Source organism: Callithrix jacchus, chromosome 14, assembly GCF_049354715.1.
Source record: "Callithrix jacchus isolate 240 chromosome 14, calJac240_pri, whole genome shotgun sequence".
NCBI lineage: Eukaryota > Metazoa > Chordata > Mammalia > Primates > Cebidae > Callithrix > Callithrix jacchus.
In genome coordinates this window covers 65,420,391-65,446,672 of record NC_133515.1, presented here as the reverse complement: position 1 = coordinate 65,446,672, position 26,282 = coordinate 65,420,391, and the positions used below count along the sequence as shown (strand labels likewise).

The following is a 26,282-nucleotide window of genomic DNA, read 5'->3' as shown; positions in this document are numbered from 1 at the left end:
CTTTGCTGAAAGTTGTTCTCTAATGTTAGGAAAGTGTAAATTCCAAAGCTCAATCCTGTGATATAGACAGAAAAAAGAAGCCTAAGCATACCTCAGAAAGATATCTCTGCTAGTGATTTATGTTTTCTGCTTTGTAAGCTGTGATAGAAATATGGTCTTAGATATGAGGATCATGTGTAATATCCTAGTGCTCAAAATATATATCCCCAGTGCAAGCTTTCCCCACTCTGAGTTGCTGTAGTTTTGGTTAACTGTTTTCTTTCTTTTATTCCTGAAAAATCTGTTTCCTGGTATATGACACATACAGGTCAATATGATCCTAGGAAGTGGCTGTTCTCCCTCCATGTTGATAAGGAAAACAAGTAAGGGAAGCAATTCCCAATGGTATGCTTTGATGCAAATTAGTCCAGAGCTTGTAGGGGCGGGGAACTTGGACTCTTTACCTCATGCTTGCATTGTGCATTCTTGTGCATCTCTCTTCTGGAATTCTTCCTTAACATGAAAGTGCTCAGGACACATTTCTACTTTAAAATATTACCTGGGGCTGGGCACAGTGGCTCCTGCCTATAATCCAGGCACTTTGGGAGGTCGAGGCAGGTGGACCAGCCTGGCCAACCTGGTGAAACCCAGTCTCTACTGAAAATATAAAATTTTGCCAGGTGTAGTGGCACTTGCCTGTAATCCCAGCTACTCAGGAGGCTGAGGAAGGAGAATCACTTGAACCCAAGAGGCACAGCTTTCAGTGAGCTGAGATTGCATAATTGCACTCCAGCCTAGGCGACAGAGGGAGACTCCATCTCAATAAAATAAAATAAAATAAAATAAACATAAAATAAAGTATCACCTGAGTTTCTTATCACTTGCTAGTTTGAGTCTAGATTTCCTAGCATAGCATCCAAAGCCTTTTGTAATATGACCCCAAAGATGCAAAGCTTCTCTATTCCTGTGTGATCACTGATGGTACATCACTAGAACTACACCCAGACCACCACACTTTCATTTCTTTTTGCCTTTGAATAGTCTGCCTTCTCTGTTTGGAGTTTCACTATTTTGTTCTCTGTATCGTGTTTCCTCTCCAAAACTTCTTCTTGACATGCTCATTCTCACAAATCCAGCTTAGAAGTCATCTCTGCGAAGTCTTCTTGAGTAACTCTCTTGATCCTAATGCAAAAAAAATGATATCTTTTTGCTTGTCTCTTTTGTTACAAATTGGTTCATTCAATATCAAGGATGGTGTCTCCTTAACTTCTATATTCTCCAGTGCCCAGAAGAGTGCTTAATGCTTAGCACATACTAAGTACCAGTAGAAAAGAAAAGAGAAAGTAACAGATAGATACTAGTGAAATACAAATATCGGTGAAAAGAGTACTACCTTAAAATTGCATAACTATCTTTTGACTACACAATCATATTTTAATTTACATAATTACCAGATTCACTTTGTTACTGGAAAATAAAACTATTGAAACTCAAAAGTAAATCACAAAATTCAATCTTTTTTGTTAATCTATGGAACTTCAGATTACATGATATGGATCATTGTTGTGATTATCTATTTCTGCATAACAAGCCACCTTACTGCCTAGATGCTTAAAATAAAAATTTATTGTTTTATTTAAAATGTTCTAGTCAAGAATTCAGGAAAAATTTTACTGGCTGATTGGTCTCTATAGTTGAGAGTGTAGGATCTCCATATACGTGGGCATTTTGGTGGTCCTTGGCTTCTTTCTATCTCTCCACATGACATCGTACACTCCAGGGCCTCTTAACATAGCCTGGAGTTCTCACGTGATGATTTCTGAGTAGTTATACTTCTTACCTGGTGGCTGGTCTCCCACAGGCAGGAAGTAGGTGTTGCCAGGCCACTGAAGGACTATCTGTAGAACTGGCACTGGTTGCTTCCTGCACATATTTTTGCTCTAAACAGTAACTAAGTCTATCAAGTTCAATCCCTCTTAATAGGATATGGTGAAGTCACATTGAAGAAAAGCATATAAGATGGAACATGATGTTGTGGCTATGTATGAGAAATACAGCCAATGACACAATTAATATATATTTGATAAATCAGTGCCTAAAGGTCCCTGTCATAAACCTCAATTAACCCTCTAGAAATGTTCACTGTCTCTCACTCTCACCAAGTGTAATCCAGTATAAGCTTCTTTCTGTAGCGTCTCTGCCATAGAGGTGGAATCTCTGAGGAAGAAAAAGAAATCCAAGCCTGCTGTTCTTCACCTTGATGTTTCGATTGCATATATATTATGAAGTATACTACAGAATACAAGTAAGATTCAGTTTTGCTTCATATTGAGTATTCACCCTTGCATAACTAATTTTCCCGCAAGGTAGCTTTAGGTCAATTCATGAGTAATAGAGCCTCAGGGTTAAATAGAAATAGGAGTGTTACCGCATGTTTTCCCTCATAAGTTGGAGTTGATCAATGAGAACACATGGACACAGGGAGGGGAACATCACACACCGGGGCCTGTCCGTGGGGTGGGGGACTAGGGGGAGGATAGCATTAGGGGAAATACCTAATGTAGATGACAAGTTGATGAGTGTAGCAAACCACCATGGCCTGTGTAACCTGTAACAAACCTGCATGTTCTGTACATGTATCCCAGAACTTAAAGTATAATCAAAAAAAATTTTTTTAATAAAGAAATAGTAGTGTTAGAGACCTATCCCTAGCCTTTGAGGCTGACAGCAAATAGAGTAAGGTTTTTTAAGCTGTCAGTTGTGATCCTATTAATGAGCCATGAAATCAGTTTAGTGGGTTGGGGCCAGTAGTTAAAAAAAAAAAAAAAAAGAGAACAGAATAGAATACAAAGCGTTAGTTTTATATACATAAGTATGTATAGGTGTGTTTTTGTGCGTGTGTATGAGTGTGAGAACTGGATTACAATGTGATCTCTATTTCTAACTATGAGCCACAGTCAAAAATGTTTTAAAGCCACTAAAATAGAGCATCTGTGTCCTCTCGTGAACCCTCCCTTGGTACCACTTTCAAAGGCAAAACATGGGACTAAAGGGACCATTGGTTTGATCCAGCATGGCATTTCTGATGTTCTTATAAAAAATATTCTGTTTGGGGCCCAGAATGACAAATAGCTCAGAGTCCAATAGAAACATCGTTTTCTAAGAGAAGAGATTGCTTTACAGACAGTGTGCAGCAAAATAAATATCTCACCTCAACAGCTTGTGCCCTCTATCACCAATAAAGAGTTTTTATATAAGATTTTTTCTCTTTCTTTTTTCAAACTTACATTTGGTTGAATAGATTTCCCAAGAGCTGAATTCTTCACCTCTCCAATGTTTCTGACCCTTGACAAGCTACAAGAGATGGTTCCGGCTAGACCCTGAAGTACTGAAAATGCCTAGTTGTGCAGTGACAGCCATGTCTGATTGGATTGCTTGACTCTGCACCACTCTCAGCTCAAGTATGGGGGTCTTCACATAGCGCTATTTATTTAGTCTCTTCTCTGCCATCTGATGCTCAGTCTCCTTCTTTCCTGCTAAATATTTTACCACTCCTATCTTATCTACACCTATAAAGGCAGAATGTTTTATTTTAGTGCCTATTTCTGACTCTCCAAATTAGGCCCCTTTAAGATCATAATTTGTTATGAATAGTAAATAGAGTTTATAAGTTCCTTTTCAAATATGTGGTTTCACTTCATAATCAGAACAATCTTGTGTGCTGGTTATTACATTTTCATTTTAAAGTTGGAGAAGTTGAGACTCAAAGAGGCAATGCTTCTTGTCCAAGGTCATACAAATATATTAAGCAGCAGACCTAAGACTTGAGTTTTGGCTCCAAATCCTATACCATGCTGCCTTCGGCCAGAAAGAAATACATCTGAGCTAACTTTCCGGACTTGTGAATTTCCTGGACTTTATTTTTAGGTTTCTTTCCTAAGGATGCCTTTAGGGCATTCAACCATTTATTAATCCAGCTCTCAAAATCAGGAGATAGTTTAGATTTTGCCCTACTTCTAGAAGTTGATGTCACTGCCAAAAAAAAAAATAAATAAAAGTGATATTAAGGAAAGTATATCATGAAAGCCAAGCAGAGATAGTTCACATAGAGAGATGTACCTTGTTTGTTTTGGGCCTGCCAGACTTTTAGACCTCTGTTCTTTAATTTGATTTTTTTTTTTTTTGGATATGGAGTCTCAAAACTCTGTTGCCCTGATTGAAATGCAGTGGCATGATCTTGGCTTACTGAAAGCTCTACTTCCAAGGTTTAAGCAATTCTCCTGCCTCAATCTCCTGAGTTCCTGTGACTACAGGAGCATGCCATCATGCCTGGCTAACTTCTGTGTTATTAGTTAAGACAGGGTTTCACTATGTTGGCTAGGTTGGTCTCGAACTCCTGACCTCAGGTGATCCACCTGCCTTGGCCTCCCAAAGTGCTGGGATTACGGGCATGAGCGATGGCACCCAGCCTTAATTTGAGAATGTGGTGAATGAGACCCTAAAACATTGGTATATATCTTAGTCCATTGTGCTGCTATTACAAAATACCCAAGACTGGTAATTTATAAAGAACAGAAATTTAACTCCTTACAGTTCTGGATGCTGGAGGTCCAAGACACCAGCAGCCATGCATGGTGTCTGGTGAGGACCCATTCCTTACATGGTGCCATTTAGCAGTTTGTATATATGGCAGGAGGAATAGAAGGGCAAAGGTGGATGAATACTGTGTCCTTTCATGGTGGAAGAGCAGAAGAGAGTGAACCCATTCTTCCTCAAGCTTTATAATGTGGTCCCTAATTTCATTCATGAGGTGCCACCCTCCTAACTTAATCACTTCCTAAAGGCCCCACCTCTTTATACTCTTATATTGGTGATTACGTTGTAATATATACACTATGGGGGACACATTCAGACCATAGCATTCCAACCCCCCACCCCACCCAACAAACTTTGCAGATGCTGATGGATATTGCCAATATCTCTCCTTTGGCCTCTAGAGGGAACACTGCTTTTATTGGAGTTACTTTTAAAATACAGACTAGGTCTTCCAACTGCTGCTGTTGCTGCTGCAGAAAAGAGACAGTTCCTAAAGACCAAATACCCAAATCAGACTCCGAGTCCCTTGGTGGATGATTTCCTTACCTAGCTCCCCTGCTGTTCATCACATGACGATAACTAGCCTACCTTATTCTTGTTTTCCATCAATTACTAAAAATCTCCTGAACTGTCTACACTTTAGAATTCAAACTCAGCAAAATTCCCCATATCCAGAAAGAGCTGTTGCTACCCCTAAGAAAAATGGTTAATGCTTGCCTTACATCTGTGTAACCAAATAGGCTTTGCAAATCATTCTTTCCTAGAACAAAGAGATTCTCTGCCCTAAAGGCTAACCCCAGAAGCAGAAATGACTTATGTCTTTTAAAATGGCAATTTGTTTTGTTTTTTGTTTCTTTGCTCTCAGAAATTGGTTGGCCCAGTCTTTGCTGGATACTCAATTATGCAGAGCATTTTACATCTTGCCACTGCAATTGTCCATAAATTCACAATCTTCCCAACTGTTAGCCAGTTGTTTTTATATTTGTAAGTTGAGTGAAGTTGGAAACACCAATTTCCCTAAAATTTGGGTCATGAAGAAAGCACATGTGTTCCTGTAAGCCAATAAGCACTAATCTTCAACCCCTTACCTTCCTGAAACTTTCCTTTACGTTTTCATTTGATGTTAGTTTTGACTCATCTCCTATCTCATATACATAGCCTCCATCTTGTATCCTCAGTAAGGTGCAGAGCATGTTGGCCAAAGGTCAGAGGCACACTGTTCCTTTTCTACTGTGTCTTCCTCCAAAATTCTGGAGCCTAAAGATAAGTTGGGAAGGCAGCTTTTTAGTACTCCCGCCTAGTCTAAGTTCTGTCTGCCTTAGGCCTGGAATTCCATCAGTAGGCCAGTAATCTTGCTCAGCTGTATATATTGATCAGATTACCAAAATAACAGCGGAATTGCCAATTCATTTCTGTCAACTTTGTTCCTTGCTCAGGGCATACCAACTGGAAGGGGTCCAAATTGTCTTTCCTAACATTTATTGTGAAGGACAGCTGTCTCTGTAACTTCCAAGATCCCCTCTTTCCAGCTGAGCTGGGATCCTCGGCCAAACTCCCATATGCACTTACACCAGCTAGTGTTAATTTGCTGACAGCTGACGTTTCTCACTGCCAATCATTTATGGTAGCATAGCCTATTTGGTTAAGAAATAATAGGTCTTAGGAAAGGAGGAGAAATAAGACTGAGAGACGAAAAAAATTGTGATTCTAAAATTATTTTAAAAAGCAGTAACTAAAATGACTAAACACATAAAGGCCAGGCTTTTGAATTATACTTGTAGTATGTCTGTTTGATTCATGTATTTCTCTCTCTCTCTCTCTCTCTCACACACACACACACACACACGGCAAACACACGGCAAACACAAAAAGTCTTGTCATAACACAAGGCCACTAAACCCACCTTTGTGATTCACAAAGCAAATTCAATATTACCACAACATTCTTCCTTGCTTACCTGGCATCCATCATGATTCTCATTAGGCTTGTAGCCTTTCGTGAGATTTACTAATATGAATGAGGACTAGATTGGTAGACGACAGATTATAAGTCCTTTCTCCCTTCCCTTCCCTTCCCTTCCCTCCCTTCCCTTCCACTCCTCCTTTCCCTTCACTCCCCTCCTCCCTTCCCTTCACTTCTCTCCTCCCTTCTTTTCCTTCCCTCCTCCCTTCCCTTTCCTCCTCCCCTCCCCTCCCCTTCCCTTCTTTTCCTTCTGTCCCTTTCTGCTTTTAGAAAATTTTCATTAAACACCTACCATTCATGTTGTACTATATAAACTATATTACATTTTGCCACTGAATGTTCAACAAAGGGCCTGGGACCTGTGAGCGTGGTATATGCTGAACAAATGCTGAATGCAAGGATAAGATTCCCAACAAAGCCACAAGAGGATCTACACTTAGTGTGCATGGGCACACGTGTATGTGTGTGTGTGTATCTGTATATTTTAATATGGAAGATTTAGGGAGCAGTGATTTGTTTTCTGCCTTGCTTTGACTACGTCTATAATGGCTACTGCAGAGAGAGCTGTAAGCCACTGTCAGGGAAGAGAAATACTTTAGATGGAAGATGAGCAATAAAGACAGGGAGGTTTACTGCTCACAACTTACACAACTATAGACCCCCAAACAAGAAGCTACTTCATGGCCCCAAGCTTTCTAGTTGTTTTTCAAGTAAAGTGGAATGAATAAGCTTCTAACATTCCCTTTTTAAGAGCTGTTTCTCAATTTGGAATTAGTATTTCTTTTATTACAATCAAGGGAACATATATCAGGATAAGGTAGTTTGTCCAATTCTACTACAATACCACAGCCAGTAGGTCTGTGAGGGAAAGTGGACCCAAATCCAAATCTGTCCAAGTTCCCAACTTGGAAAAGTAAATTTAAGCCACAATCTTTCAAACTTCTACTTTACCTAAGATTATGGTAGCTACAGAGGAAATAAAACACTGATATTCTCTACCCCTGAGACTTTTTTTTTCCTTGTGGTGAGCTTGGCTCAATTTAGATTGAAGAATTGTCTTTTATCTTTCGGGCTTGTAAATAGTAATATGTAATCTGATTGGTTCAGCTGTCAATACTTTTACATTTCTTCCCTGATAGCATAGTTGCACATATGCCCCAAAGTTTGAGATCTTATTGCTAATTTGCCAGATTTATTGGGTTATTTTTTTATTACACTCTTCAGGGGCAAAAGTAGAAAAAAAAATCCAATTTCTGATGCAGCTTTAATCTAGTGAATACTGCTGGGAACTAATAGAAATGCAGCCATAAATTCAACATGCACAAAGAGTGCTGGATGGGGGATGGAGACAGAAAGGAGATTTGCTCATGTCAGACTTAGAAAGCTGGCATCCACATTTCTCAGTGACAAGGGATACAATATGACAGCCAGTTACAGAGGTGCACAAATGGCAGGGGATTTTGTGGCTAATCCATTTATGTTCTTGGGTCTGCAACAATTATTACACGAGCTTGATATTATGTTCTTTAATTATGAAGCTTCAGGTCCCAGAGTGCCCAAGGAGCCGTCCTACTTCTGAAAAGACTCAGGTCAAGTGGCTGCTATTGTCATCTAGACCTGCAATCTTGGGTAGCTCTCTTCAGTAATCCTGGCTATGAGGTGATTGTGAAGGCAAAAGACAAGTCATCCTGCTCAGTGGCCTCAGAACCTGCTTTTTTGCTTTCAGTATCTACAGTGCCTAGAACTGTGCCTGGATAAAGAAGACATGAAGTACACATTTGTTGAACTGAATCTCTCTTAATGTCTAGTAGGGGCTGCTGCTGTAACCTTACCCTAATGAGTTCCACACATATTCACTCACTGAGAGAATCCCCAGAAAAATGAGTACTATAATGATTAAGAGTACTATTATAGTTTGAACTATGATTTGTCAACTTGACTGGGTCTTTACACAGATACCAGATAATTGGTAAAACATTATTTCTGGGTGTGTCTGTGAGGGTGTTTCTGGAATAGATTAGTCTTCAAATCAGTAGATTGAATAAAGATGATCCAATCCCACTCCTTTAGGTGGGCAGACACCATCTAATTTACTGATGGCCAAATTAAAACAAAAAGGTAGAGAAAGGTTAAATTTTATCTATCTTTCCTTAACCTGAAATGTCCATCTTCTGCAACCCTCAGACATCTAGAGACACTTGTGGCCCCTCCTGGTTCTTGGTCTTTTGGCCTCAGACTGTTTAGAGCATCAGCTCCCCTGGTTCAGTCCTTTGGACTCAGGCTGAATTATACCACTGGCTTTTCTGGTTCTCCAGCTTGCAGATGGTATGTTGTGGGACTTCCTGGCCTCCATAATTGTGTAAGTCGATTTCCATAATAAATCTGTATATGTGTGTATGCTGTGTGGTTCTGTTTCTCTGGAAAACCCTGACTACTATAAGTACTATTTAATTTCCCATTTTCTCTAACTGGGCTGGAAGAAGTAGAAAAACAGATTCTCTTTTAGTCTTCTCTATCAGAGCTTTACATGAGTCCTGGTGAATTGCAGAATCTTCAAAAATGCTATTGCTTTTATAGAATGTTTTTAAATAGCCTTTTCCAGTCCTGATCCTTAATCTACTCATTGAAATCATGCCTCTGGCCATCTTTAAAAGTCCTAAATCTACACCAAGGAAGCTAAGTTTCTAACGTTCATGTCTAGAACACCCAGATGTAGTGAGAGAATATGCCGTTCTGAGGCAGTTCCCAGATGCTCCCTGCGATTGCACCCCTGTTCCTGAGCACAAGCTCTGTCTAGAACTCCAGACTCTGCTGGTTACTGCCTCTTAGTTCCACAGCACTCGGCCCAGGCTCATGTTTCCTGAGAACCTTTCAGTGTACTGCACTCTGGGATAGGCACCATTTCCTTGTACTCCTATAAATTTCTTTGTGTTCACGAACTCTATTACTTGCTTCTCTGATTAAGCTGTTGACTTTAGTTTCCCTTACACACATATACATACACAGAATTGTAAACTCTTTAAAAGCAGGTCATGAATTTTATTCATCTCTATTGCCTGGGGATGCAACACATATTTTTGAATAAAAAAGTGAAACTGTTCCAAAGACATTATCCACTATGATTAGGCAAATGAAAATATGGTAGAAGAAGATAAAGAGTGGAAAGGCTGCTTTGGGTACCTGTTGGATTGATCTGATTTGTAAAGTCACTAAAGTCCTAGGTGAAGGATGGGCTGGGCTCTCTAGTCACTGGGATGATGCCTTCCCTTCTTCCAAAAACTGTTCCATTCCTGTGAGAAGAATGGAACAGTTCTGGTCACTTTCCTGAGCATAAAGACAGATACTCCCCCAGATTATTCTGTACACAAGAGGCTTAAGGATCAGTATATGCAAGGCCAGACTCACAATAAAGGGCAGCACAGCATCCTTTAGCTCTCAGTCCCACTTTACCACCCTGAGTGCATAGCTGCACTGGATCTGTCCAGATGGGCTGACGACCACTAATGGGAAAAGAAGGTATAGTGAATTTCATAGAAGAAAACAACTTTACAACCCTGAGGGAAAAGATAATACTGTTCCCACAAGCATATTAATACCTATTGAGCCTCTCATTCAGATCTGTGTGAGGTATTATTCTATAAGTTATGTGAGGTTGCATAGACAGGCAATGGTAAAAGATATATGACTAGTTCCTTCTCTCCTGGGGTCCTGAGCTTACAATATGGCCAAAGACAAGAAATAGTACAGAGCGACATATGGTGACATATTTATTGAAAGGTGAATAAAATCAAGTATCATAAATGTACATTCATTAAATTACTATGAGAAGATCTGATGAAAAAAGTCAATAATGAATGAAGTTATCAGGAGTTGAGAGGGGGAGTTCCAAGGACATTACAGCCCTTCAGGCTTTCTTTGATTCTTACCATTAGGCTTTCTCATATATGCCTCCGATCTTCAAAGTTATCAATTATCTGACATCTGGCTCATAGCTGCTCTCTCTACCCCACTGCCTGCCATGTTTTAGGGTGATTTCAAGGTCTGTGTGAGCAACTTTCTTCAAACCTTTTACTCTTTGCTTCTTAATCTCCTCAATCTTAGTGATTTTCATATCTACTCATCTTCAGAAATGCTTGTGTAGAAACACTGGGGTGCCACAGCCTTCAGACATTGAGTAGAGGAGAAGGAGTCAGCAAAGGACAGTGCAATAGCAAGAAAACCAGGAAGGCATGGTATCACAGTAGAAGAAAAAAACGTTTTTGGAGACACAGTGGTGTCAATGCTAATGACAGATTAAGAAAATGAGAGAAAAAATGGCTGTTGGGTTTATTAATATGTTTGAGGTCAAAAGACAAAGTTACAACAAATTTAAATATTCAAATTGTTATTTATTTGTCATTCTAGAATAAGGCAACACCTCATTCTATAAAATAGAATGATTTTTCTGATGAGCTGACCAGAGGAGGTTGGTTTTACAGACCCAAAAGGGCAGAGGAAAGCGGAAATAGAGAACAAATAGCTGATTGGTCATTTCCAAGTTACTTTTCTTGTAAAGGCTGAAGCAGAGGAGACTTCCTTATCACACCCAATAAAACTGGCCTGTTTAGGGATTTGGCTATTATTTCTCTCTCTCCTGATTTCTTGGAAGGTCAGTTAAACAATTTTGTTTCTGCTTGGTGGCATGGAACTTCCGCATGCATGATTCCATTTTGGTTTGGTCTATTGGGAGCTCAGTCCAAACCAATGGCCTCCTGTAAATTTTATTTAACACTGATACTCTTGTCAAGTACAACTTAAAGCCTTCAGAATGATATGCTGAGCCAAGCAAACCTCTGAGTAAATGCTCCTAGGAAGGTGCTACTGACTGGAGGCAGAGGAAACAGGAGGAAATGAGCCAGCTTGTTCACCATGGGGAGTATGATTTTTGACAAACTGAAATGACGAATCAATTGAAGAACAGATCCCAGGAGATCATACTGAAGTCTTTAGATAATACTCTAAACATGCTGGAGGGAAGTTAAGTAGCCTAAGAAGGTCAGGATGACTAAAACAAGTGTTAATTGGGTAGAGACAGGTAGATAGTAGAACCAAACTGGAGTTCAAATGAGGACTAAAACTGAAACTAAATATTTCCTGAACATATGCTGGTCATTGCTCATTAAATAAAGAGGAACAGAAAATTGGATTAGGAAAACAACTTTAGGATGAGAAAGGGATATATAGAAAGGAAGAAAAAGTTTTGAGGTGACAGAGGAATTCAATTGTTAATACTAGACTCTGAAAGGGTTTTGTCACAAGGCAGAACAAATGGATGGAATGTATGTAATTTCCTTAGCTGACCACAACCCTGTGTTCAGACTTTCAGTGTTATGTAGAGAAATAAGAGAGATTAATTAAAGCACTCTGCCTAAACAGAGCAGAAGAGTCACATTCTTTCCTGAGTTATAATTAGACCCACAAGTACAGTGTTGCTTTGGGCTAACTATTGCATTCTCTGAGCCTCAATACATTTATATGTAAACTGAGGGGTAATTTACTCAGTAAGTCACAGGAAGCCAGTTACTTTCTCATCTTTTCACTGACCTGCCTGCCAGAAGGAAGATAATTATCAAACTGGCCAAACCTAGAACAAACTTTGTTCCAGTGAGGCATATATACATTGCAATGGAGCTGTGGGCCCAGCAGAAGGGAGCTTGAAATAGCAATATCCAGAAAAGAGGTGCTGCTGAGACTCCATCTTTAGCCTCATGCATTATGCCTTTGTTTTAAAAGAGGCACAAATCTAAGGAAGGAACTGGAACAATTTGCTCTGGGCTGGTGACAAATCCTGTGGGCTGGTTCATGGCAAAAGGAGTTGCTATGTCGTTGTCAGTTCCCTCCTCTCTCTTTTCTGATGTGTCAGGACAATACAAAGACTTCTTGTTTTAACTTATGTGATCCTTTATTAAACATGAATTGGAAACCTACTGTGTTCTGGAAATAGAAAAATAAACTTGGATGTCATGGTCTCTGCCCTTGAGGAATTCCCAGTCCAGTGAGGAGGATAAATATACATAAAGGAGAGTTAAAATAACTGCAGGTCCTATAACACCTGTATAGTTCACAATGTGGGTATCTCTCCATACTCCAGTCCACCTGGCCTGTATGGACACTATAGCTAATTGACTCTTGGGAATTGTCTTGTTAACTTTGCCCACATCTGTGTCTTCACTGGACTCTTTAACATTGTGAGTTTGCCATCTGTAATTCTGGAAGAATTTTCAGACTGATATAAGTAGCAAACATTTTAAAGTACCTACTTTAAGTCATGAATAATCCACAAGGCAGGTTATTAGTGTCATTTCACAAATAAGTAAACTGAGGCTCTGAGAGTTCACATATTTGAACTGAGAGGTCAAATAAATTATCTGATTCAGTATATTTCAGAATCATTTGGAAGATTTTTTAAAGAGTGCTGGTCTTTACCCCCCTGATTCATTAGGTCTGGGGCAAACCCTTAGAATCTGCATTTCTAACAAGTTTCCAGATGATACTATAGTAGTCTGGGGACCACACTTTGGGAACCACGGCTCTAGTGTTGAAAGTGCCTTCACAAAAATTAAAAAACAAAATGATAAGATTATGACAGTGAAAGAGATCTGACCTACAAAACTCTATCTTGCCTTTACCTCCATATTGCCCTAGGTCATTCCTGAACATGGGCTAAGCTGACGTTAGGAGAAATTTAGTTTATAGTTAAATGATAATAGCCCTTCCCAAAACTACTTTTGTATAACTAATGAAACATGACTAGGTTAGGAGAATGAGAGGGGCCTCAATTCTGCAGTTGTAGCTAAACAATTACCAGCCTTGATTCTGGAGGTCACAAGATTTGCAACTTCCCAGTTACTCCTGTAAATAACATCACTATTGAAGAACCTAAGATCGACCTTTTAAGATGTCTTTTCAGGCTTTTGCATTTCTGACTATGACTCCACTCAGACCAGCAACTCTTCTGTGGCTCCCACTAAAAGGTGGACTCAGTGCATGAGGACTGTTTTCCACACCTCCATGATTTCATCCCCAACTAGTCAGAAGCACTCACTCCCTAGCCTCCTGCCTGTCAAACTATCCTTGAAAAATCCTAGCCTCTGAATTTTGAGGGAGGCTGATTTGCATAATAATAAAACTCCCGTTTCACGTTTTACCAGTTCTCTGTGTATCAAATTCTTCCTCCATTGCAAGTCTCTCATCTTAATAAATCAGGACTATCTGGGCAGTGGGCAAGAAGAACCCATTGGGTTGTTAGAGTATTTGTTAATATCTGGCACAATGGTTTATGAGACCAAGTCTGTCTGCCTGTGATAACTATGTCCTTTCTACTATGCCATACTTTCTCTTCTTTCGTAAGTATTGTTCTTAATGTTTCTTTTATGGAAGCTTAGCTTAACAACAACAAGAAGTTACATGGTATTAATTTTAGCAAAGAGGGACATTCTACTGCCTTTTCAAATGGAATTGCCATACATTCCAGGATGCCTAGGATAGTTCTGTTTTTTGTCTATTAGTCTGGCATATGCATATTAGTTTTCTGTTTTCCCTCCAATAAGTGTTCAAGGTTGGGTAACACATTATAGGGCCATTCTACTTTCAGAGATTCACAGCTCGACAACTCACATTCACATTTAAAGACTCCAGAAAGTACTTGAAAAGGTTTTCAAACTTTATTTAACCCTGTGTTCTCAAATTTATGTACATATGGGACCCTTTTATTCTATGCAGGTTAACATATGCAGGTTAAAAATGCATATAGGTCAGCATTCAACAAAGTATTAACCTTTTAATACTTTGTTGAATGCTGACCTACATGCATTTTTTTTGTGTTATCTTTTTACGTATGTGTACAGCTAAAAGGTGGACCCATAAGCATTATTTCTGACACTCTATATCCTTCTATGGCACCTTGCTGGGTGCATGCCAGGCTCCCAGTCAACGTTTGTTAATTAAAATTGATTTAGGCAAAAATAAATCCCATATTTTTTTGAGTAGAAACATTATGGGACAGGAAGAAATTTCAGTGTTACTCACACTCTACAGAAATGTGAGCTGTGAACAAAGCATTACATCTGGGGGAAAGCAAACCTAAGGGGCCATATCATCTTTCAATTCAGCTTTAATCTTCTGAGATGAGATAGGCAAATAAGAGCTTCCTCACCCCAATGGGCTTATGATTATGAAACTCATCACCCTAGAAACTTCCTCTTTTAGTAAGCCAATGAGAGAGAAAGGAGTCTCAGCTTTGGACATATCTGTATCCATGCTGGTTCTTGGGTGACTTTTTTATTTACCACCTGACTGTTGACTGATAGGCGGAGACAAAGGGCAAGGAATGCTATAGACATCACACATTTGGGGTTAGAATGGACTTTGTTCACTGACATTATTCATTAAAATAAACGAATAAATCTCCTACTCATATAGAGCTTGCTAAGTGTCTGGTACTCTGAAGAACTGTTACATATACATGCATACACACACACACACACACACCCCCCTCAGCCTTATCCTATTTATAAAAGTGGATTTGTAAAACATTTCATATGTTGTATAATTACTATACACATGAGCCAGTTGTATTTGCAAAGACAGAAATCTTTCTTGGTCCCAAGTCTACTTCTTAATACCCAATAGACAATTCTCAAATGGCTGTCCAAATGCCAAGGCCTAATTCTACAGCCTTTCCAAAAATCCACATTCTCTTTAAAGATGAACATAACTAACCACTTTACTTTGGTTAACTTTCTTAACCTCATGAATAGACTTATACACCCTTCCTTCAACTGCTGTCTGGGCTGATAACCCTTCCATATGGAAGGAGGAAATCCTGGGCTAAGCTCGAATGTATCACTTACGTTATATTGAAATTGTCTGTTTACAACATCTGTCTCCAGTGAGTGCCAGACAGGGATGGTGTATTACTCATTTATGCACTTAGTGTGATCAGGGTCTAATGTAGTACCTGACACATAATTTCTGTTCATTGAATATGTGTTGAATCCAACTGAGCTTTCTATAAGGGGTCTCATCTGCCATTGAACTCCTAGAACACATATTTCAACAGGGATGAAATGCTCCCTTAAGAAGGTGAATAGAGATACTTAAAAAGTGATGATAACCCAGGAGGTGGAGGTTGTGGTGAGCTGAGATCACGCATTGCACTACAGCCATGGTAACAAGAGTGAAACTGTCTGAAAAAAAAAAGTGATAATGTAGAAATTAAAATGATTGTATCTATCAAAGGGCCACAGTACATAAACAGATGTACAATATATTTTGGAATTACAGTTTCATGGCAGAGTGTGATTTTTTTTTAGTAAAATGATTGAAAAGGCTGCTTGGTCAGTGATTGTTAAAAAAAAGGTTGAGAAACACTGCACCTGAATAGTGGTTCTAGAAAAATGGTTGAGAGGTCTTCTCTCCAAAACCAGCTTGAGAGTTTGCTAAAATGTCGATTACAGGCTCCACTGCAGATTTCCTGCCTCACTCACTTGGAAGGGGACACAGACTGACACAGCAGGTGCTCAATAAATGTCTGCTAAATGTTTACTCTACGAACTTCCCGTTTTCAGAACAATGACAGGACATCTTTCTTGTAAAGATTCTTTCTTGTCAAGTAAGGTTTGCATCTTGCTGACTGTTTTATATTCATTGCATTCATTACTCAAGGAAAATAAAATAGTCTTAGTTGATCTATTGACAATGGAACAGCATCCACATTGTGGGAAAAATTATGCTTACTCAACTTTGCCTGGATTAAAATGTCAAGCTGGGATAGACACCACATTCTCAGGCCCCGCTGTAACTTCAGAACGTGTGGTAGGAAAGAAATCTAAAATTGCTTTCTTTCTATCCTCACCCAGAGGTCACTACTTCTCGAAGTTCCTACTTGCCCAGTTACCACATGGCTTAACTGCTCCAAAGGGCCCCAGCTGAGCCAGGGAAATCAGCTTTCTAAAAGCATTACAAACTTGTGTGAATCACAAAGAGACACACTGAGAGTCTCTTCAGAGGAGTAGGAGATTATGAGCTGCTTCTTTTCTATCTCCAGTTATTAATATTCCTGCCAAGGCTAGCAGTACCTTCTTGCTTTTCTCCCTTGAGTGAGCTCTTTCATCTCCTTCTTCTTCAACTCTAGTTTTTCCTTCTGCTGTATACCTTGATCTATTTATTTCCTTCATTCCCATTCAGTGTGTCTGCTTTCCTTTGGGTAATTAGCCTGAATTATTTAATAGTTGTTCCATTTTTTTTCCTGTTCATTTTATCCCCTTGTTTTCGTTCCTTCTTGGTTTGTCTGGGTTTTCTTCTGCCCACATATGCAACTCATCCAGCATTCCTTCTCTTTCTAAACCATAAAGCATGGTGGATTGCATCTGAACACCAGAGGAGACGTAGCCCTAGGTGGGCAGTTAGGGGAGGAGCATGCACCAGTGACTGGCTTTTAGGAAATAACTGATTTGATTGTTTTTCGGGGAGCAGAGTAGGCAGTCTATAATTGGTAATAAAGATTCCTCTTTCCATCATCTTGCTAGATTGCACAGAATTTGGGTTCACTGTGTCTGCAGTTTCAAACTTTTTTACTTAGCTTTACTCCTGGCAAATCTGGGTCAAAGTAAAAGGGAAAGTACTTTCGTTTTTAAGAATAATTCTATTGTAACTTTTTGACATTTTTATGTTTGTCGACAGCTAGGAAAGTAGTTTTCAAAAGGAGGAAATCCTTTTTCCACATGGCTCCACACAAATATACACACCCTCATACGCATCTGGGAAACTCGTGACATTAGATTAAGTTAAGCCTTTGGTAATCTCTTCCTAAATGTTGTCTTTCCTTTCAGGAGCCTACTCATGGAAGGCACCCAGTGTATCCTCTAGGCTTCTCTCTCCAAATTGGAAGAAAAGAATACCATAGGATAAAAATGGCTAGGTATGGAATGAGAGCCTCCTACCAAGGAAGACTGCAATTAAGAAGCACAGAAAGGGAGCCTAAACTACTATAAGCATTTCAATGTTCTGGTGATCCAGTTGGGAAGAGACTTTAGGGGTAGTGACAGGTCACACAGATATTCCCTAAATCCTTGCTGTTATTTTCTTCTCCTTAAGCAGTACACAGAGGAGGAAGCGGCCCTGGGCATTTTGATATCCTTTGTCAATTGCTGCTTAGACTCCTCTTTGGCCTAACTTTGTGATAGGGATGCTACCCAATTGGGTACTTGCTTCATCCAAGTTGGCATTCCTTCTGTGGCCATTTACATCTATTTAATCAAGTATGAAGCTTATCCATTCAACCAATATTTTCTCAGTCCCTATATGCAAAGCAAAATGAAAGTTTCACTGAGTAACACAGATAAAAACAAAATCTAGTCTTGTGTCTCTGCGTTCCTGACCAAGTGTCTGTCCTCTAGTAGGAGAGAAAATGTATTCCAGTATTCACTAAATTATTGTGTCTTTAGAACAGTAAAGCCACATGGTGGTGTTATTGAGTATTTGCGGGGATAATGAGTTCCAGGATGAAACAAATGTGGGAAACATAAAACAACACTGGGAAAATCATAGGGAAGTTAAAAAAAAAAACGGTTTTTCACTGCAAGGTCTTGCAGTGAAATCTTTGACTTGCTAATGACATAGGAGCTGATTCTTCCAGAGTGTTTCCAGACTTTATCTTGGGATAGGCTGCCTAGTCCAATGTGGATAGTGGTTAAGTATTACAAGAGGGACATTACAAATTTGGTTTGAGTGAGTAGATTATTTTGATGCCTGGAAAATCAGCAACTCCAGAGAGGGTTGTATTTCAGTTGAACTCTTAAAAGATGGGTAGAATTTGGAACTGAAATTTGTGAGGGCCCAACATGTAGAAGAAGGGCACCTGAAGATAAAATTAAAGAGGCAGAAAACTTTACACAGATGTGAAGGATTAGGTGAGGTAGACAGAAGAATAGCTTATCGAAAGTCAACGGTGGTGGATGAAGGCTGAAAAGATAAACTAAAATTCTGGAAGATTTGACTCAGATGCAGAAGCCTGTTTGTGCGTGTGCATTTGTGTGTGTGCGCGCGCGCATGTGTGTATTGTTTTCCAGGAAAAATGATAAGCACTTCCTCTTAATAGTGTAAACAATCCTCCAGGAACAATGATCAGCACAGTTTAAAAGTGTAGTCAATGAAAAGAGACTTAGTAGTTTGTGTCCTTGAACAAGGTGTTCAGATGGTACTGATCCTCTATTTTCCATCTGAAAACAATGTAGGGGATCATAATGACTCCTGGGATTATTGTGGACACTAAATGAATGTTCCATGTCATATGTTCAGTATAGCATCTGATCTATATATGTGTGTGTGTGTGTATTCTCTCTATATATACAACCTAGTGAATATTAGTTGCTTGAGTTCATATTTTCTGTGAAGGGAAGAAAAGTATAAACAAAGACTATAAGTATTTTTTTAAAATGTAAAACACTGGTCAATTTTATCTGCTTTGAGCAGTATTTGTTAATTCGTTCATTTGCAAAGATTTCCTGTGACCCAGATTTACATTTATACTTACAAATTATAAATACGGAAATCTGAACTTGTCATGTCTCATTTTCTGTCTTTTGAAATTTTACTTTTGGTAATATCCACTCCAACCTTAGTGGGTTTGTGGTAAATATTTAACAAATAGCTCTCTTATATGTCCTATGACACACACACACACACACAAATGTGTGTACACACACACAAATGTGTGCACACACACGCACACACACACAAGATTATGAATCTTACTGACATAAGGGTTGTGTGGCACATGATTTACAAATCATAGTAAAATAACCAGTATTCTTTATGGTAAATTCCATAAAGCCAATTGATTAGCATAGAATGTTTTTGTTGAATTCTTTTATCTGTAGACAACCTATGGTTGTAATTGATGAACAAGTATACTTCCAACCTAAATATTGATTGAAATTTCTCTTTACGTAAGAGAAAGATGGAAGTAAAACAATGAAAATGCATATAAAAATTTGTTTATCAATGACATAAGAAACTGTTGAGTCAGATAAAGTTTTTGAATATTGAAAGAATATTTCCTCAAGTTTTTGTGCCACTAAAAATGTGAAAACAAGAGAATGACACACATAAGTAAATGTGCATTGTTACTATTTTCTCCATCACTTTAAAAAATCTAGACAATCAACAAAACAATGAACTAAACTTTGATTTTAAGGTTTGCTAGTTTCTGTGATATAGGTACTCCCACCATGGCCAATTTGAATAAAAGTAAAACATAGTGAGTTAATAGGAAGTGATGGGTTTTAAGAATTTGTTTTAAATATAATTTACTTGTAAATGTACAGAATTTAATTTGAAATAATGACTGTGTTTAACAACTGACTTTCATAATTCCTAAAAATTTAATAGTCAGATATTGAGGGTAATCAGATATCGAGAGTTTTTGCTAAAACTGAATTTTATAAGGAAGTACACAGATAGGTCTAGGAGAAGGTTCTGGAGTCTGACTAGTTTGGCCAACAAAAGAAGCTTTGTCACATTGAATTAGCTGGAGTTGGCATTTATGTTTATGGTACTGGGAAAATGTTCTCATTGTGTGATGTTGGAATAGCCCTCTCTGCCGCTCTTCCCTCAGAAATTTCTTGCATTGTGAAAGAAAGATTTTCTGCTTTGATTTTCCAGCACAGACCTGCCTCCACTAGCACTATTTTAATTTGGATCTACAACACCCCTCAATCCTGCCTGCTCTAATCTCATCACAGTATGTTCCAATAACATTTCTTGGCTCATCTTTTTGCTACTTGGCATCAGCACTTTTAAAATGAATGCTGTATTTCATGGAGAGGCACATGATCAAGTACTAGTTAAAACATCACAACTATGGTCACTGTTTTAGGGGTACTCAGCATTTAGATTTCTGCAACAAATTTCATGCATGGAGATTTAGCCATTTCACTTGCGTTATAATTTTGCTTAATGATTAACCTGTAGTTCCAATTTATGTCATTAAAATGTATCCTTTCCAGAAAATGTCAATGATAACCTGCCATGATTTATTCTTAGGACCTTCTCAAAGATGCTATATGCAAATGAGGAACAACTGAGTTTGAGGGCATCATTTCTCCAATTTGATACTTTTTATAAAGCTGCATCACTCTTTTTATAATGCAAAAGTCACTGAGGCCAAATGGCGGATTTTTCAAAACCATTCTGAAAGCATAGAAATACAATTGTCTGTATACCAACCACATCCTGCTGCGGTTAGAGTTAATTCTCATGACTAAAAATGGAGATATGAGTAGCAATTGCATAGGTGTGGCTATCCACAGCACATTTAAATTATGGAAATATTAGTCCCCAGGTTAAAATACCTCTGTATTTCACCCAGACTGCTCTTCAAAATGATACAGTGGGTTACTGGGACCAGGATTCTTTAGGTGGCTGTCCCACGTGCAGGACAATATTTAAAGGTATATTTCTGTATCTAGACTACTTCCACTGGAATCTGCTGATCTGTGTTTTTATTTCTTAGAACATACTTGTGTTTTTCAATTTAAACTGTTTTTTTTTTTTTTTCTTTTCAGTCCACTATAACAAGGGCTTTTCTGCATTGTCATTCCAAACTACAAGACAGTGGTTATTTATGTCACTGGCAGCTTGTCAATGCCTCTCATGTGTTTAGGGTTCTTTTCGTTTCCCTCTTCCCATCTTATGCAAAGACAAATGTTATCCCTCATCTTAAAGGTTAATATGGGTGGTAAAATCCCATGATGTCAAAGGCAGTGCAGTAATTTTTATGAGCATTAATGCCTGCATCTTTTACAGAGTACAGCAGGGATGAGTTTGTTCATCACCACACGCAGGTTGAGAAAATTAGGACAAGTGCAGCTTTATCATTTCCCAAAGAAACAGAAATGCTTTCTCAAATGTTCCTCTGAGAAGGATGCGCTGAATGTTAAAAATACAGATATCCAATTACCAAATGAAAACTGAGCTATATATTCACTGCATTCTTCATCTAAAAACTTCCATACATAAGAATCTTGCCATCTTTTCAAACTTTTTCTCCTTCCTTTCTTCCTCCTTCCAGGTATCCTTCAGGGCAAGTAAGTGATTTGTCTATTGGCAGTTCAATAAGCTTTTCATAAAATGGAACCAATTGTTAACAAAGAAATATGCTTAAGGTTCCCTCTGGGACTCAATGCTAAGGCATGGGTGGTGTAAATATAATATATATTGTGCAATGGTGTAAATATAATACTCAAATGTTAGAGCCAAGTATTTACCCATCTCCTTGAATGATTTTTTTCTGACCTATCAATTGTCTTTGCAGAAATAAAACAACAGCCACTATAAAAATGGAAAATATTGAATACTTGTTTTGTTTTTGAGACAGAGTTTCACTGTTGTTACCCAGGCTGGAGTGCAATGGCATGGTCTCTGCTTATTGCAACCTCTGCCTCCTGGGTTCAAGCGATTTTCCTGCCTCAGCCTCCTGAGTAACTGGGATTACAGGCATGTGCCACCACGCTCAGCTAATTTCTTGTATTTTTAGTAGGTTTTCTAGACAGGGTTTCTCCATGTTGGTCAAGATGGTCTCGAACTCCTGATCTTGTGATGCGCCCACCTCAGCCTTCCAAAGTGTTAGGATTACAGGCGTGAGCCACAGCGCCTGGCCTGAATACTCACCTTAAATCTATTTCTCTCAATCTCCATAACCAAACTCATCTGTATTATTGTAATAACTTTCTAGTTTGTTTGTTTACTGTTTACATTTGTTGTTTATGAAAGATTGGTTTCTCTCTGATCACAGCGTAATTGAATGACATGGGGTTGTTGTGCACTGGTGCATAGAGGTTCCTCCACCATGTCTATAGCTGTACACATTTCACTGTGCAGATATTCTATGGTTTGCTTAACTGGTCCTTATTTGTAGCTATCCGACTTATTTTCAATCAATTATTGTTACAAAAATGCTATAATTTTACATACACATAATTTCATACAGATATAAATTTCCCCAAATAAGGTTGTTGGGTTAAAGGGAAACTGTATGCTTTGTGTTGAATTGTGGCTCTAGAAAGATATGTTCAAGTCCTAACATTTGGAACCTGTGAATGTGGCTTTAGTTAGAAATAGGATCTCCGAAGATGTAATCAAGTTAAGATGAGGATGTACTGCGTTAGGGTGAGCCATAATTCAATGACTGATGCCCTAATAAGAAGAGAGAAAACTGGACAGAGATACACAGGAAAAAGCACTGTGTGAATATGAAGGCAAAGGCTAGAGTGATGCATCTACTAACTAAGGAAGAACAAAGATTTCCAGCAATCACCGGAGGCAAGGAAGTAAGGGGCAAGGAAGGATTCTTCCCAAGCACCTTGATTTCAGACTTCTAGCCTCCAGAATGTGAAATAATAAATTTCTGTTGTTTTAAGCTACCAAATTTATGGCACTCGGTTATGGCAGCCCTAGGAAACTAACACAATGCCTATGTAATTTTGATTATGCTCCATGGACACGGTATCATACTGTTCTCTCACCAGCAAAGCATGGCAATGGTTCCTGTCCTTCAACCTCACCAGCAGAGGATAATGTTAATCTTCTGGATAACTTATCATCTATCTATCAGGTAGGCATCAGGGCAATTTTCATTAGTGAGTTTTAATTTATCATCAGTGTAGTTTTAACTTATATTTTCCTTCTTATGAGTGTTTTGTCATATGTTTAAGGGCTATTAATATCTCCTTTTCTGGGAATTCACCATTTATATTTTTTGTCATTTTTCTCATTGGCTATTGTTGTTTTGTTTCAATTCGTAATTATATTAGAGGACTAATACTTTGCGGCATATTTTGTAAATATCTTTCCCAGTTTATCATTTGTCCTTTGAAATACCAATTCACTAAATTTTTATTTACGCTAATTTATTAATAGTTTTTCTGGTTTCTGGAATTTGAATTGTAGTTAGGAAAGATTTTCCTACTCCTAGTTTATAAAGGAATTCATCTATGATCTTTTATTTTTTTATCTTCATCAAAGCAGTTCATTGGAAATTTTGAAAGGATAAAGTTGGATTCAACTTTATCTTTTTCCAGATGGCACATAGTTTATTTCAACACCATTTATGCTTGAAATGTTACCTTTATCATATACTGAATTCTCATATATGTTTGGATCTATTTCTGGAAATTCTATTTTGTTATATTGGCCTGACTTTCTATTCATGTGCCAATAGAAACCTGCCTTACTTTGTGAAGTTCTGAAATATGTTTTAATATGTAAGCCATCTAGTCAATTTCACTATTAACTCTCTCTAATGAACCTACTCCGATTAAGCCTCCATCTACATCACTTTACCCAAACTGCAGCCATCAAGATTTCCAATGAACCCCATGTGGCTAAGACAAATGGTTGCTACTCAGTCCTCAACTAACTAGATTAGTCAGTGATGTTTGACACAGTTGAAGAGTTCCTCCTGAAAATACTCTCTTCAGTTAGTCTTCTCTCTTGGTTCTCTTACTACTTCACTGGTTGTTTCTTCTTAATCTCCTTGCACATTCTTTTCATTTCTCTGACCTGTGCATGCTCTATAAGCCCCATGGCTTAGTCTTCTGACATCTCTATTCTTTCCATACTCATTTTCTGAATGATCCCATTTAGGGATAATCCATTAATTACCATCTGTATCCTAAAGACTGCCATAGTTTGTATCTTTAACCAGGTCCTCTTCCATGAACTCTAGATTGTTTATTTGATGTTTCTACTTGTACTTAAAAATTACTCTCTTCAAGTCTCAATTCATGGTTTCCCTCTACCAAATATGTGCTTATTTTTTTAAAGAAACCAAAAATCTTAATTCTTCTTTCCCTTTCACAACTCACATCTATTACATCAGCAAATTATGTCCGTTCTAACTTGCAAAATATTTCTGGAGCCCATTCTCTTCTCAGCGTCTTCACTGCAATGCTCTGGTGAAAGCCCCAGCTTCTTTTGAAAGGATTTCTGCAATACTCTCCCTGCCTGGTCTCTGCCTCTCCACGTAGTCTACTCTTTCCACTGCAGTCAGATAGATTCTTTGTAAGTTGTAAGTCAGATCATGTTGCTTTCCTGCTTAAAATTCACCACAGGAGTATCCATCTCACTTAGAGCTAAGGAAAGGCCAAAGTCTTTGCCATGACCCAAAGGCCCTAAGACAATGTGAGCTTCACAATGATCTGATCTCCTTCCACACTTTCATATTCATTTCCAGCTGCAATGCCTCCTGGTTGTTCCTCACACCTGCCACTACTCTTTAATATTTTATTTCATGAAATCCTCACAAACCTACCATGTCAGGATTACCATCCTCACTTTGCAGATGATAAAGGGACACACAGAGAATACTATTCTTCCCAAGTCTGTATCATTAGTAGAAGAAAAAGGCCTCTGATAGGGGTTGGCTCTGTGTCCCCACTCAAATCTCATTTTGAATTGTTAATTCCTCAAATCCACACATGTCAAGGGCAGGACAAGGTGGAGATAATTGGATCATGGGGGTGGTTTCCCCATGCTGTTCTTGTAATAGTGAGTTCTCATGAGATCTGATGGTTTTATGAGCACCTGGCATGTTCCCGGCTTGCACTCACTCTGTCCTGCTGCCCTGTGAAGAAGGTGCCTGCTTCTACTTTGTCTTCTGCCATGATTGTAAGTTTCCAGAGGGATTCCCCAACAATACAGAACTGTGAGTCCATTAAACCTCTTTTCCTTATAAATTACCTAGTCTTGAGTATTTCTTCATAGCAGTGTTAGAATGGACTCATAAATTACCTAGTCTTGAGTATTTCTTCATAGCAGTGTTAGAATGGACTCCTCTAACCCACATACCTTTGGACGTTAATTCTAAATACTTTACTTTCTTTTTTTATGGGGTGGTGGGACAAGGTCTCCTCTCTGTTGACCTGGCTGGAATGCAGTGGTGTGATCACAGCTCACTGTAGCCTTGTCCTACTTCGGTCAAGCAATTCTCCCACCTCAATTTCCTAAGTAGCTAGAACTACCAGCATGTGCCACCAAGCTAAACTAATATTTGTGTGTGTGTATGTGTATATATATGTGTGTGTGTGTGTGTGTGTATTTATATATATTATATGTTATATATAAATACATATATATATTTATAAATACATATTTATATATATATATATATATATATATATATATATATATATATATATATATACATATACCTAAAAGAGGAAGTATTAGTGATTTTGGTAAGATGAGGATTATATGCAATAAAATATGAGAAGATGTCGTCGCAGAGGAAAACTTACTATAGCAGAAGTAAAGAGGTACTAAAAGCTTGTTTTTTAATACAGGAATTCATTTCTAGATCTCTTCCTCTCTATTGTGGGGCATTTTAATTCAGCGCCCATATGTGAATAAACTAATTTGCCTTTACATGGTACCCTTGTCATCACCTCCATTGTCAGATCAGACAGTCAGCATGTGGAGAAAGGTGAAAACATTTTTATCCCGGCTCATGAAGCTTAAAAAACTGTTTTCATTTCTTAAGTTTAGAAGGTTTGTCTAGCAATTCACCTCCCTAATTCTGCTTATAGTCAGGATAAAAGTTAAGTTGCTCCAAAAGATAATGGTATGCCTGTAAGCTACCATCACAGTATCAATTCCATCAGCAGGTCAAGGGGACAGCACATTGGTTCCCGACTCTGAGTCTATCC

The 26,282-nt window shown here is 38.4% G+C and overlaps 1 long non-coding RNA gene across 3 annotated transcripts in view; it reads right to left on the bottom strand.

The window, feature by feature from the left end:
• LOC118147328 (uncharacterized) overlaps positions 1-26,282 on the bottom strand; it is a 167,899-nt gene that overhangs the window by 48,707 nt on the left and 92,910 nt on the right. For 2 of the 3 annotated variants that reach the window (XR_013526107.1, XR_013526105.1), the window contains exon 5: positions 855-1,161. The exons of the other annotated variant lie outside the window; for it this stretch is intronic. This is a non-coding gene — a long non-coding RNA (uncharacterized LOC118147328). Of the gene's footprint in view, positions 1-854; positions 1,162-26,282 lie in introns of those variants that run through there. 3 annotated transcript variants of the gene reach the window in all.